Source organism: Dromiciops gliroides, chromosome 3, assembly GCF_019393635.1.
Source record: "Dromiciops gliroides isolate mDroGli1 chromosome 3, mDroGli1.pri, whole genome shotgun sequence".
NCBI lineage: Eukaryota > Metazoa > Chordata > Mammalia > Microbiotheria > Microbiotheriidae > Dromiciops > Dromiciops gliroides.
The window spans coordinates 143736702-143748690 of NC_057863.1; positions in this window are offsets into that span (position 1 = coordinate 143736702).

Consider the following 11989-nt stretch of genomic DNA (forward strand, 5'->3'; position numbering starts at 1 on the left):
ATGTATAGTTCGCGACTCTCCAGTCTTCTAGTGAGAGGAGGCATATGTGTTTCACCCTTGGATATCTGAAACCAATATTGCTGACCTATTATTCTCAAAGACTACAAGAGGAAAAGGAAGGTACCAGAAGGTCTTCTAAACCAGGAAAGGCTTCAATTTCAGTGACTTCCTCTGTTTATCAGAAACAGGCTAGCTGAACTTGGTCAATATGTCATGATTTCTTTTTTTGATCTCTGTAATTGATGAATGTTGCCTATTAAGATACAGATGGCTCATAATCCACACCAAATAAGATAATACCTGTAATGAAGATATCAAAAATTCATGAAGGATTAAAGTAATATGTGAAACATATAATTAAAGGTCATTTTTAAAAATCAGGGAAAACAAAAAGAAAGTAGAATATATAATCAAAGATAAAGAGAGGATGAAATATATATGTTATTGAAAGTATAAGTTTATTTCCTTAAGGTTTTTAAAAAGCCTTAACTTTCCACAGTCTTTCTATCTCTCTTTTCTTTCATTTACCTGCCAGTAATGTCCTTGTAAAATGAACTGAAATGAATTTGGCTGGCAAATAATTGTATGCTACATAATCTATGGGGGCATACAACTTTATTAGAACTTTTATAGCTCATTCATTTAATTTTCTGAGGTTGGGTTGTTTATTTCTCTATTTCTTCTGTTAATTTGCATATTCATTTGAATATTCTATGGGGGGGGCAGGTAAATGACACAAAGGATAGAGTGCCAGACCTGGAGTCAAGAAGATTCATCTTCTTGAGTACAAATGTGACATTATGATCTTACTAGCTCTGTGACCTGGGCAGGTCACTTAGCCCTGTTTGCCTCAGTTTCCTCATTTGTAAAATGAGCTAGAAAAGAAAATGGCAAACCACTCCAGTATTTTTGCCAGAAAACTCTAGATGCGTTTATCAAGAGGTAGACATGATTGAAACAACTGAACAACAAATGTATTCTTGAGAGTAACAGGTAATATTCAAAGAAAGAGTTTGATATTTCATGCTAAGTACCTGGAAATAATTATTGATGCCATGTGATAAATATAGGGTATAAGATTATGAAGAAAACAAAACAACAAAAACCACAAAGGCTGTTCGAAGCACTCAGTGGACAAGTTTACAGTTTCACCTCCATAAAAAACTTTGGACAAACTGGATTCCTGAACTTCCTTGGTTTCCTAGATTCTTTATTTTAGTTACATTTTTTATGAATTTATGCAGTTATTTATGGAACAAGGCAGTGTCATACAATGGAAAAAGCAATAGTTTTAAATCCTGGGGCATCTTTCAGATCCAGTCTCTGTTCATTTACTAAATGCCAGATCTTACCCTCTGGTCCTCATTTTTGTTGTCTAGCCAATTATGTATTTTGAATAGTTAAATATCATAAATTTCCTTATATTTATAGATCTATAATTGCATTATGATTGATCAAGAAGTAAATTCAGAGGTCACTTATTCTAACCCTTCTTTTTATGCATGAGGAAAGTGAAACCCAGCATTTGTCACTTAAGCAAGGTCATATAACTAGTTAAGGTACCAGCTACAAGTTTATAAACTTAAAAATCTAGTTAACTTTTTCTATAAACTTGATTAAAGTTATTATCTAGAGAAGAAATATTAAATTTGGTGAATTCAGGAAGGAGAAAGTGACTTTCTGTAGTTCATTGCATGCTTCATTATCCTTCAAAGAATCTGAGAGTTGTGGTTTGAAACATTAAAAAAAAGATTATCACAATTCTATTCACATTTGAGTGCTGCAGGTTATATCAAGAGAAATATTAGCTATGCTTTTTCATGTTATTAACAACTGTGATGAGCAAAGACAGTGAAAGTTAGAATTGCTAGTACATATAATAGATAAAGGCTCACAGGAGAAGAAAAAAATGGAATGACTTGGACCAAGGTAGTGTAGAGAGAAATAGAGTGACATTATAAAGACTGATCATTTACCTTACACAAGACTTCATACCTTTCAATATGTTTTCATTCCTCCTATATTGTTGGGTATGATAATATTTATGTTAGTTCTCTTGTTCTGCTTACTTTCTCCACATCAGGTTATCTGTCTTCCATGGTTCTCAGAAATCATGATATTTGCTGATTTTTAGGGGATGGAATATTGGATTATATTATAATAAAACAACATATTAAAGCATTCACCACTGGCATTTAAAACTATGGGTAGAATGGAAAGAACACCAGCCCTTGAATTAGAGTACGTAGGTTCAAATCCTGCTTCTGATCCTTACTACATAAATGACCTTAGTTTTCCATAGCCTCAGTTTTCTCATCTGAAAAATGAGAGCCATGTAATAGATAACATCATAGGCTACTTCCTGTTCTTAATATATGACCCTATGATTCCACACAAATATAAGTGCTACTAAAAATAGTTTACTGTATATTGAACCTTACTTTCTGTGTCTGACCCTCTTAGGAGTAAAATATATGTATCAATAGGGAGTGAATAGAGCAATACTTATTTATTTTGGCAAATACATATGTGTACATATATGTATATTTATCTATTATCTATATTTGTTTTATGTATACATATATATTTGGATCCCAGAATGTCTAACATTTTTAAGGTCTTTGGAATAAATAAGTATTTCACTTTAGCAAAAATTTCTTTATCAGTTAATTTATTCATACACCGATCACACTAAGAAAAATTTTCTTTCAAAATTATTTGTCTTAGTTGTTTTCCTAAGGGAATACAATCTTTGTAGAAATATTCATACAACTTGGTTGTAGTTCATAATTTTGAATGCATTGCTGCTATCTCTTTTTCTGGGATATTATTTAAAAATCTTGGATCAACATTGATTAGTGATATTACTCTATAATTCTATTTGCTTGTTTCATGATTCACTGGATTAGGCTGTATAACTCTATTTGTCTCTATTATTCATGAGAACAAGTCCAAAAATCAGATACTTTTTTTTTTTCAGGGAAATGAGGGTCAAGTGACTTGTCCAGAGTCACACAGATAGTGTCAAGTGTCTAAGACCGAATTTGAACTCAGATCCTCCTGAATCCAGGGCTGATGCTTTATCCACTGTGCCACCTAGCTGCCCCTGAAAGAGTTTTAGAAAGAAATTTAATAGGGTGTTTGTTTTTTGTTTGTTTGTTTTTCATTTTTTGTGGGGCAATGAGGGTTAAGTGACTTTTCCAGGGGCACACAGCTAGTAGGTGTCAAGTGTCTGGGGCCAGATTTGAACTCAGGTCCTTCTGAATCCAGGGCCAGTACTTTATCCACTGTGCCACTTAGCTGCCCAGGGTGTTTGTTATAGAAGAGTGAGCAGTAAAGAAGTTAGAAGGTTTACAATAAATAGCGTTTTGATTAGGCTACCTGCATATGAATAAGACTTGAACAAATTTGGTGAGAAGGCAACTTGTAAATTGTGTTGGTTTGAGATGGATATGAGTAAGTGTTAACATTTAATAACATTTGGACAAATGCCAAACCCAAGAGAATCCCAAAACACAAGCTTCTGTGCATCCAAAACAAGATCTGGTGTGGAAACACAAAACAGGACCTAGGGGAAAAGAAAATCCTTTTTAACTATCTCCTGTATTCCTGGGTAGTTACACAAGTCAGGGCAACTTTCTTAATTTCAACAATGTCCATAAAGTTAGGTTTAAATGATATTAATAAATGATAAAGATATTAAAATCTTATAAATGGAATCTTCTTTCTTAGAACTTTTATAACTAAATTAATTTCATTTCTGAGGTTGGTTTGTTCATTTCTCTCTTTCTTCTTTTAATATGCATATTACTATATTTCTCAGGATTACGTTATTTCTTTTAAATTCTACTTTTTGTTTTGTTTGTGTGGGATAATGGGGGTTAAGTGACTTGCCCAAGGTCACACAGCTAATAAGTGTCAAGTTTCTGAGGCCGGATTTGAACTCAGCTACTCCTGAATCCAGGGCTGGTGCTTTATCCACTGTGCCACCTAGCTGCCAGTGTTGGACTGCACAGCCACACTGTGGCCTGTAACTCTTCAAGGCACTGATCCATGGTCATCTGCGCCTGGTGGAAGCCTAATACTATTACTACCTAGCTGACCCTTAAATTATAATTTTTAAAGGCATATAATTACATATAAAAATTGTAGCTTCTCATAATTTTTCATTTTTTAATTTGTTGTGATGCTGTCATTTATTTTCTTTTTGTTTTGTTGATCTAATCTTTGCTCCTCTCATTTTTGATCGTTAGGTAAATCCTTGTCTTCTGAGCCTAAATTTTCCCCAACTAGGCTTCCATTCCTCCCTTTTTCTCAGGTTGAACTGAAATCTGTCACTCTGAGCACTGAGTAAGGATTTTCATTTTCCTTTCCTGATTCTTCCACTTGTCCTTCATCCATTCCTTCTAGTACCTAGACTGAAGTTGCCTACTGATTTTTGTGGGTTTGGGAGGAAAGGTGAATGGCAGGAGGTTCTGCCATGGAGATTCCTGGTACCAGATCCTAATAGCTTGCTTATAAATTACTATGACACTAATGAGGAAACTATTTGGCAGAAGAGACAATGAATGAAAACTGTCATTATTTAAGTTATTTGGTGCAAATCCATGACTTCTTATATTGTGAATTCATCTAATACAACTTCATCTAAACTCGTTGATTGGCATCAGTTACATAATTTCTAGGGATTTCTCTTTTGAGGGGAGGGATTCTAATTTAGGAGTTTGTAATAGTTACTACATAAATAATTTCCTGTCCATCAGTTTATACTCTTGATGATTTATAGGAAAGCTTGGTTTATGTATGATAGAAATAAATTTGCATCCTATAAAAAGGCATATCCCACAATGGAAATGATTAGTGATCAGACAATAATTTTCACGTTTATAATAAGAAAGTCTTGTTACAAATCATAACTACCAAAAACAGGCAATTGGCATGGATCATGTATAGCACATAAGTCCATTTGAATGAAGAAATTATTCCAGGGGACCTTATTTTTGTATAATATTGTGCTAAATGTAGCTAGCTCGAGATTATGACAAAATATTAACTGAATTATACATATAGAGAAAATTAAATGTTTGAAAATGACAGTGCAAACCTATTAAAGGACAATTGGATAGCCACTCAACTGAATAAGAAAGTAATCATAACTTTGAATCTCAATGGGATTAACTTTCCTATAAAATGGAAGCAGATAGAAGAGTGGATCAAAAAACAAATTTTATGGTATGTTGTTTACAAGAATCACATTTGAAGTAGATAGAGACACATGCAGAGTAAATCTAAGGGAATGGAACAAAAGATGTTATGCTTCAGCTGAAGTAAAAAAAAACAACAAAAAAAACAGGTATAGCAATTTCAATCTCAAACAAAACAAAAGCAAAAGATATATATATATATATATATATACACACACACATATATATATGTATGTATGTATGTATGTTTGTATGTATATGTATATGTATATGTATATGAGATAAGAAGGGAAAGTAGATCTTGGTAAAAAGTGCCATAGACAATGAATTAATATTATTAGTAAACCTATATGCACCAAATGGCATAGCATCCAGATTCTTTTTTTTTTTTTTTTGGTGAGGCAATTGGGGTTAAGTGACTTGCCCAGGGTCACACAGCTAGTAAGTGTCTAGGGTCTGAGGCCGGATTTGAACTCAGGTCCTCCTGATTTCAGGGCCGGTGCCTTATGAACTACGCCACTTAGCTGCCCCTAGCATCTAGATTCTTAAGGGAGAAGTTAAGCAAGTTACTAGAAGAAATAGATAACAAAATCATACTAATGGGGATGGGGATGGGGATCAATTATCTCCTCTCAAAACTTGATAAAACAAACTGAAAAATAAATAATAAAGAAACTAAGGATGTGATTGGAATATTAGAAAAATTAGAAAGGACAGGTCTTTGGAGAAAACTGAATAGATAAAGAAAGGAATATAACTTTTTCCCAGAAACACATGGTGCCTACACAAAAAATATATCATATATTTGGACATAAAACCCATCAAAATCAGATGTAGAAAGGTGGAAGAAATGAATGTTTCCTTTTTAGATCATAATGCAATAAAATTATATTCAGCAAAGGGCAGTGGAAAGAACAATAACAAAAATAATAGGAAACAAAATAATATAATCCTAAGAATAAGTTGGTCAAAGAACACATAATAGAAACAATGCATAATTTCATTAAAGAGAATGACAACAATGAGACAACACCCTGAAATTTATGGGGTACAATTCAGTACTTAGGGGGAAATGTATATCTTTAACTTCTTATAGCAAAAAAATTGAAAAAGATCAGATCAATGAATTAGGTATGCAACTAAAAAAAAAAAAACTAAAAAGAAATTGAAACCTCAATTAAGCTCCAAATTGGAAATCCTGAAAAATGAAGATGAGATTGATACAATTGAAGGTTAAAAAAATGAACAAATAAATAAAAATATGAAATGATTTTATGAATAAAATTAGATAAGCCACTGGTTAATTTGAATTCTCAAAGATGGAAAAAAAATAAATATCCAGTGTCAAAAATGAAAATAGTAAAATCACCACAAATGAAGAAGAAATTAAAGGCATAATTAGGAAATTTTTACCCCATTAAATGCCAATAACTCTGAAATCTGAATAAGATTGATAGATATTTAGGAAAACATAAATCACCTAGATTAGTACATCAGGAAACAGAATGCCTAAATAACCCCATCATAGCAAAATAAATTGAATAACCATTAATGAACTCCATAAGAAAAAAATCCATGATGCCAGATGAGTTCACAAGAGAAACCTGCTAAACATTTAAGGAACAATTAATTCCACTACTGCAAAAACTATTTGGAAAATTAAGTGAAGAAGGAATCCTACCAAACTCCTTTTATGACACAAATATGGTGCTGATACCTAAATCAGGGAAAATTAAAATATAGAAAGAAAATTATGGACCAAGTTCCCTAATGAATATAAATAGAAATATTTTGAAGAAAAAATTTGCAAGGCAATTATAGCAATATATCACAAGGAGCATACACTATAACCAGGTGAAATTTATACCAGGAATGCAGGATTGATTCAGTATTAAGAACACTATGAACATAATTGGCCATATCAATAACAAAACAAACAGAAATCATGATTATCTCAATAGATGCTGAAAAAGCTTTTGACCAAATACAGCACTCATTCCTATTAAAAAACAAAACAAATCAAAACAAAACACTAGAGAGTATAGGCATAAAGGGAGTAATTCTTTAAATGATAAACAGTTTTTAACTAAAACCACCAGCAACCATTATCTGTAATGGCAATAAGCCTTTCAAATAAAATCAAGGATGAAACAAGGATGCCCATCATCAGCAGTATTTTACAATATAGCACTTAACATTTTAGCTAAAGCAATAAGAAAAAAATAATTTGAAGATATTAAAATAGGTAGTGAGGAAACAAAACTATCACTCCTTGTAGATGGCTGTATGCCTAGAGAATGCTAGAGAATCAACTAAAAGACTACTTGAAATATTTAACATCAGCAAAGTTTCAAGATATAAGATAAACCCCCAAATCATCAGCATTTCTTTTATATGACCAACAAAGCCCAACAGCAAGAGATAGACTGAGAACTTAAAATAACTGTAAACAATAAAAAATACTTGGGATTCTACCTACCAAGACTAACCCAAGAACTATATTAACACAATTATAAAACATTTTTAATGCAAGATTTAGCTTTAGTTGTGTGAAATTATGAAAAGTGAAATCATCAGTACCAGGAAAACATTGTACACAGTATCAACAACATTGTGTGATGATCAACTCTAAAGGATAATGCTATCCACATCCAAACAAAGAACAGATAACCTTAGAATGCAGAGCAAAGCATACTTTTACACTTACTTTATCCTTTTTCATGTTTTCTTTTGATTTGTTTCTTCTTTAACAATTGTGCCTAACATGGAAATATGTTTTATATGCTAACACATGTATAATCTATTTCAAATTGCCTAGCAATTTTGGAAGGGAGGGAAGGAGGGAGAAAAACTTGGAACTCAAAATCTTGTAAAAATGAATGCAAACATATAACAAAAAAGGGAAATATTGGATACTGGAGGGGATGTTGGAAACCTTGGTTGCTAACCCACTGTTGGTGGAGTTGTGAAAAGATCCAATCATTCTGGAGGGCAATTTGGAACTATGCCCAAAGGACTATAGAACTGTGCATACCCTTTGATCTAGCAATGCCACTGCTAGCTTTATATCCCAAAGACCCCCAAAAGAGAAAAAGACTTATTTGTACAAAAATATTTATAGCAGCTCTTTTTGTGGTGGCTAAGAATTGAAAATCAAAGGGATGCCCATCAATTGGGGAATGGACAAACAAGCTATGGTATATGATAGTGATGGGATATTATTTTGCTATAAGAAATGGCAAGCAGAATGAATTCAGAAAGACCTTCAAAGACTTGTATGACCTACAAGAATGTTGTGCACACAGACAGCAATATAGTTTGATGAAGAACTATTCTCAGCAATACAATGATCCAAAATAATTCCAAATGACTAATGATGAACCATACTATTCACCTCCAAAGAAAGAACTGATACTGATTAAACAGAGACTGAAACATGTTATTTTTCACTTTTTTTCTATTCAAGATTTTTTGTACAAAATGACTAATATGGTACATAATTGCACATGTATAACCCATATCTGATTGCTTACCATCTCAGGATGCAAGAAGGGGAAGGAGGGCTAAATTTAGAACTCAAAACTATAAATAAAAATGCTTATCATTTAAAAAATAAATGTAAAAATAAAAAATGAGAATAACAAAAAAGAATGCTAAAAGTCTTTTTGACACACAATTGAGAAAAAATAAAATGCTATTTTAAAATATATTTTTGAAACAAATGTCTTAAAGAAATAAATATAATTCATTACACAAAGGACCATGGTGGCTTATATAATGCATGTAAGTAGACTACAACAGATAAGATGACCTAAAACAAAGATAAATTGAAAAGCTACAACTGAATAAGCTACATTTAATAAGAGAGTAATATTCTAAAATTTTTAGAAAATAAAAACAAAAAGTAAGAAGATATATAGAAAATACGTGATGGCTAATTTACTTCATGATACACAAGGTACTAAACTAACAACCTAGTTAATGTACTCCAAAATTAAAGCTGAAGAAACTGATTATTCTGAATAGAAAACAGAAGTAATTATAAGCTAAAAACTAGTGATGAGGAAAATTAAAAGAGAAACAGTATACCTTAAAAAATAAACAATCTAGATTGAGAAAACTTTAAAATGATATCGAGGGGAATTCAACTGTTGTATTATGACTAAATTTTGCTTAAAATATTTCTAAAATTATTTTTTCTAGTAAAGTGGATTTATGGGCTTTTGTAGATACTATTTTTCATCATTTGAACTTCCCCAAGGAAGGCTATTAATCAGAGACAAAATTTGTTTTTTCTCTTTCCATTTTCCTCTGGGAATACCTTCTTTAAATAAGTGAGGTTGAAGGACAGCTAGGTGGCACAGTGGATAGAGCACTGGCCCTGGAGTCAGGAGTACCTGAGTTCAAATCCTGCCTCAGACACTTAACACTTACTAGCTGTGTGATCCTGGGCAAGTCACTTAACCCCAATTGCCTCAAAAAAAAAATAAGTGAGGTTGGACCTATTTTAATTCTGTACAGTGCCTTCTCATATTAATTCCTTTTTTTATTATTTGGTTTTAATGTTAACTTTTGCTCTACAAATTCTGACTTCAGACGGGTGATTTTGAAATGTCTCCTATTAAGATTACTATTTCTTAACATTGTGTATATATATATATATATATATATATATATATATATATATATATATATATATATATATATATATATATATATATATATATATATATATATATATATATATATATACATACATACACCAGCCCTGGATTTGGGAGGACCTGAGTTCAAATCCGGCCTCAGACACGTGACACTTACTAGCTGTGTGACCCTGAGCAAGTCACTTAACCCTTATTGCCCCGCCCCCCTGAAGAGTATATATACATGATTACATATAGATCCATACATACACACATAGATGCATACAAATATATACATAATTAACCATTTTGAGCAATATAATTATAATCAACTCCTATCACTCAATTGACTTTGGATATATTCTTTCTTTCATCCTGATTTCAAATGATGATCGGGCTCTACTCCTCAGTAAGGCTTAACCCTCTCACTTGTTGAAATAATCCCATTCCATCTTATAAATCTTCTCTTATAAGTTGCTCCCTTTGTCAGTAGTATTTATCTATTCCAGGTGCCAGTGAATTCATTGCAAACTTTATAAATAATTACATTAGATGCTAAAAATAAAATATCTTTACAAAATGTGTTTACTAAATATATCTATTGAAAGTACATTAAAGGCATTGGATACATAATTCCATTTAAAGCCTTCTTTCTAATCATTTTAGAGAAAAATCATATTATAATAATATCCATAAACTTTAAAGATGAAATATGTTTATTATTTGGATTTTTGCTTGCTAACTTTCTGAATCTCTTCTTTCATTCCTTTTATTTATCTTTTTTTTTGCTGAGAAAGTAAAATGCAGTCACATTTTCTAGCCACTGCTTTTTCCTTGATTTAGATTGTCTTCACAAAAATTTGAGAAAATATCTCTCATTGATAATGTCTTATATATATACACACACACACACACACATATATATGTATATGTGTATATATATATATATATGTATATGTATATGTGTATATATATATATATATATATATATTGTGGGGCAATGGGGGTTTAGTGACTTACCCATGGTGACACAACTAGTAAGTGTCAAGTGTCTGAGGCCTGATTTGAACTCAGGTACTCCTGAATCCCAGACCGGTGCTTTATCCACTGCGGCACCTAGCCATCCCGTGATAATATTATATTTTTTTAAGCAATGAACATAATAGAATTAAAAATCAAATTACTCTGGTAGAAAAGGATATTGTGGGACAAAAATAAAATATAACCTGCTGTTACATTTCTTAAATTGAAGAAATCCTAATCTTGTAAAGTATTACAATTAAACTTAATGTATAGATTATGCTCTCAAAGTTTAATTCTCTCTTAGACTCTATTAAAAATATGTTCTCTGGGCATGAAAAAGGTTCCATATTTTTTCTAAACTTTTCTCACACCATTGCCTGAAGGAATTTGTTCTCACATAAAACAGCTTTAAGATTATTGAATCTGACATGACCTGTTAATATGTGAAAAATAATATTGAAAAAATCTGACTGGAAGCAGAGGAACTACCATTGTTCTACCAGGAATTTTCATCCAAACCTGCTGCAGATCATATTTTTTGAGTGTGGTAAACACAAAAAGCTAGATACCATATCAAAAGTCACAGAGAGTGAGATCTTAGGCAGTGTTCATACTGCTGCATCAGGCGTCAGCCCCCTTGTTTGGAACCAGAAATATTGGGACCTTAACAAAGGCCTACCTCTACACTAACTAGGTCTCAAATGCCTGTCAGAATGCCAAAGAACAGGGACTTTGTACAACTAATGCAGAATTGAATCTTTGCTTCAGTGGAATATCTTCAGTGTGATTAATAGGCCCACAAATCTGTAATTATTAAACTGGTAGCATGTTAGTCCAGTCCAGTTTCTAGAGATAACTATCTTATTTTCCACACTGCCTTCATTTGCAACTGCCCTGTGTTTGGAGAAATAACACTACAACATTGTTTCCTGACAGCTTTGTAGGACTCAATAAGGGCAGAAGTTGCAATTTGTACCTAAAGCTAATGAAAAATACCTCATTTTCTACTAATTCCAGAGATTCAGCATTGTAATCTCTTATCCCTAGCTACCTCCCTTTATGTGATCCTCCCCAGCTTGATCTCTTCCAGAGTCATGGTGATAAAGGAATGTATGGGTG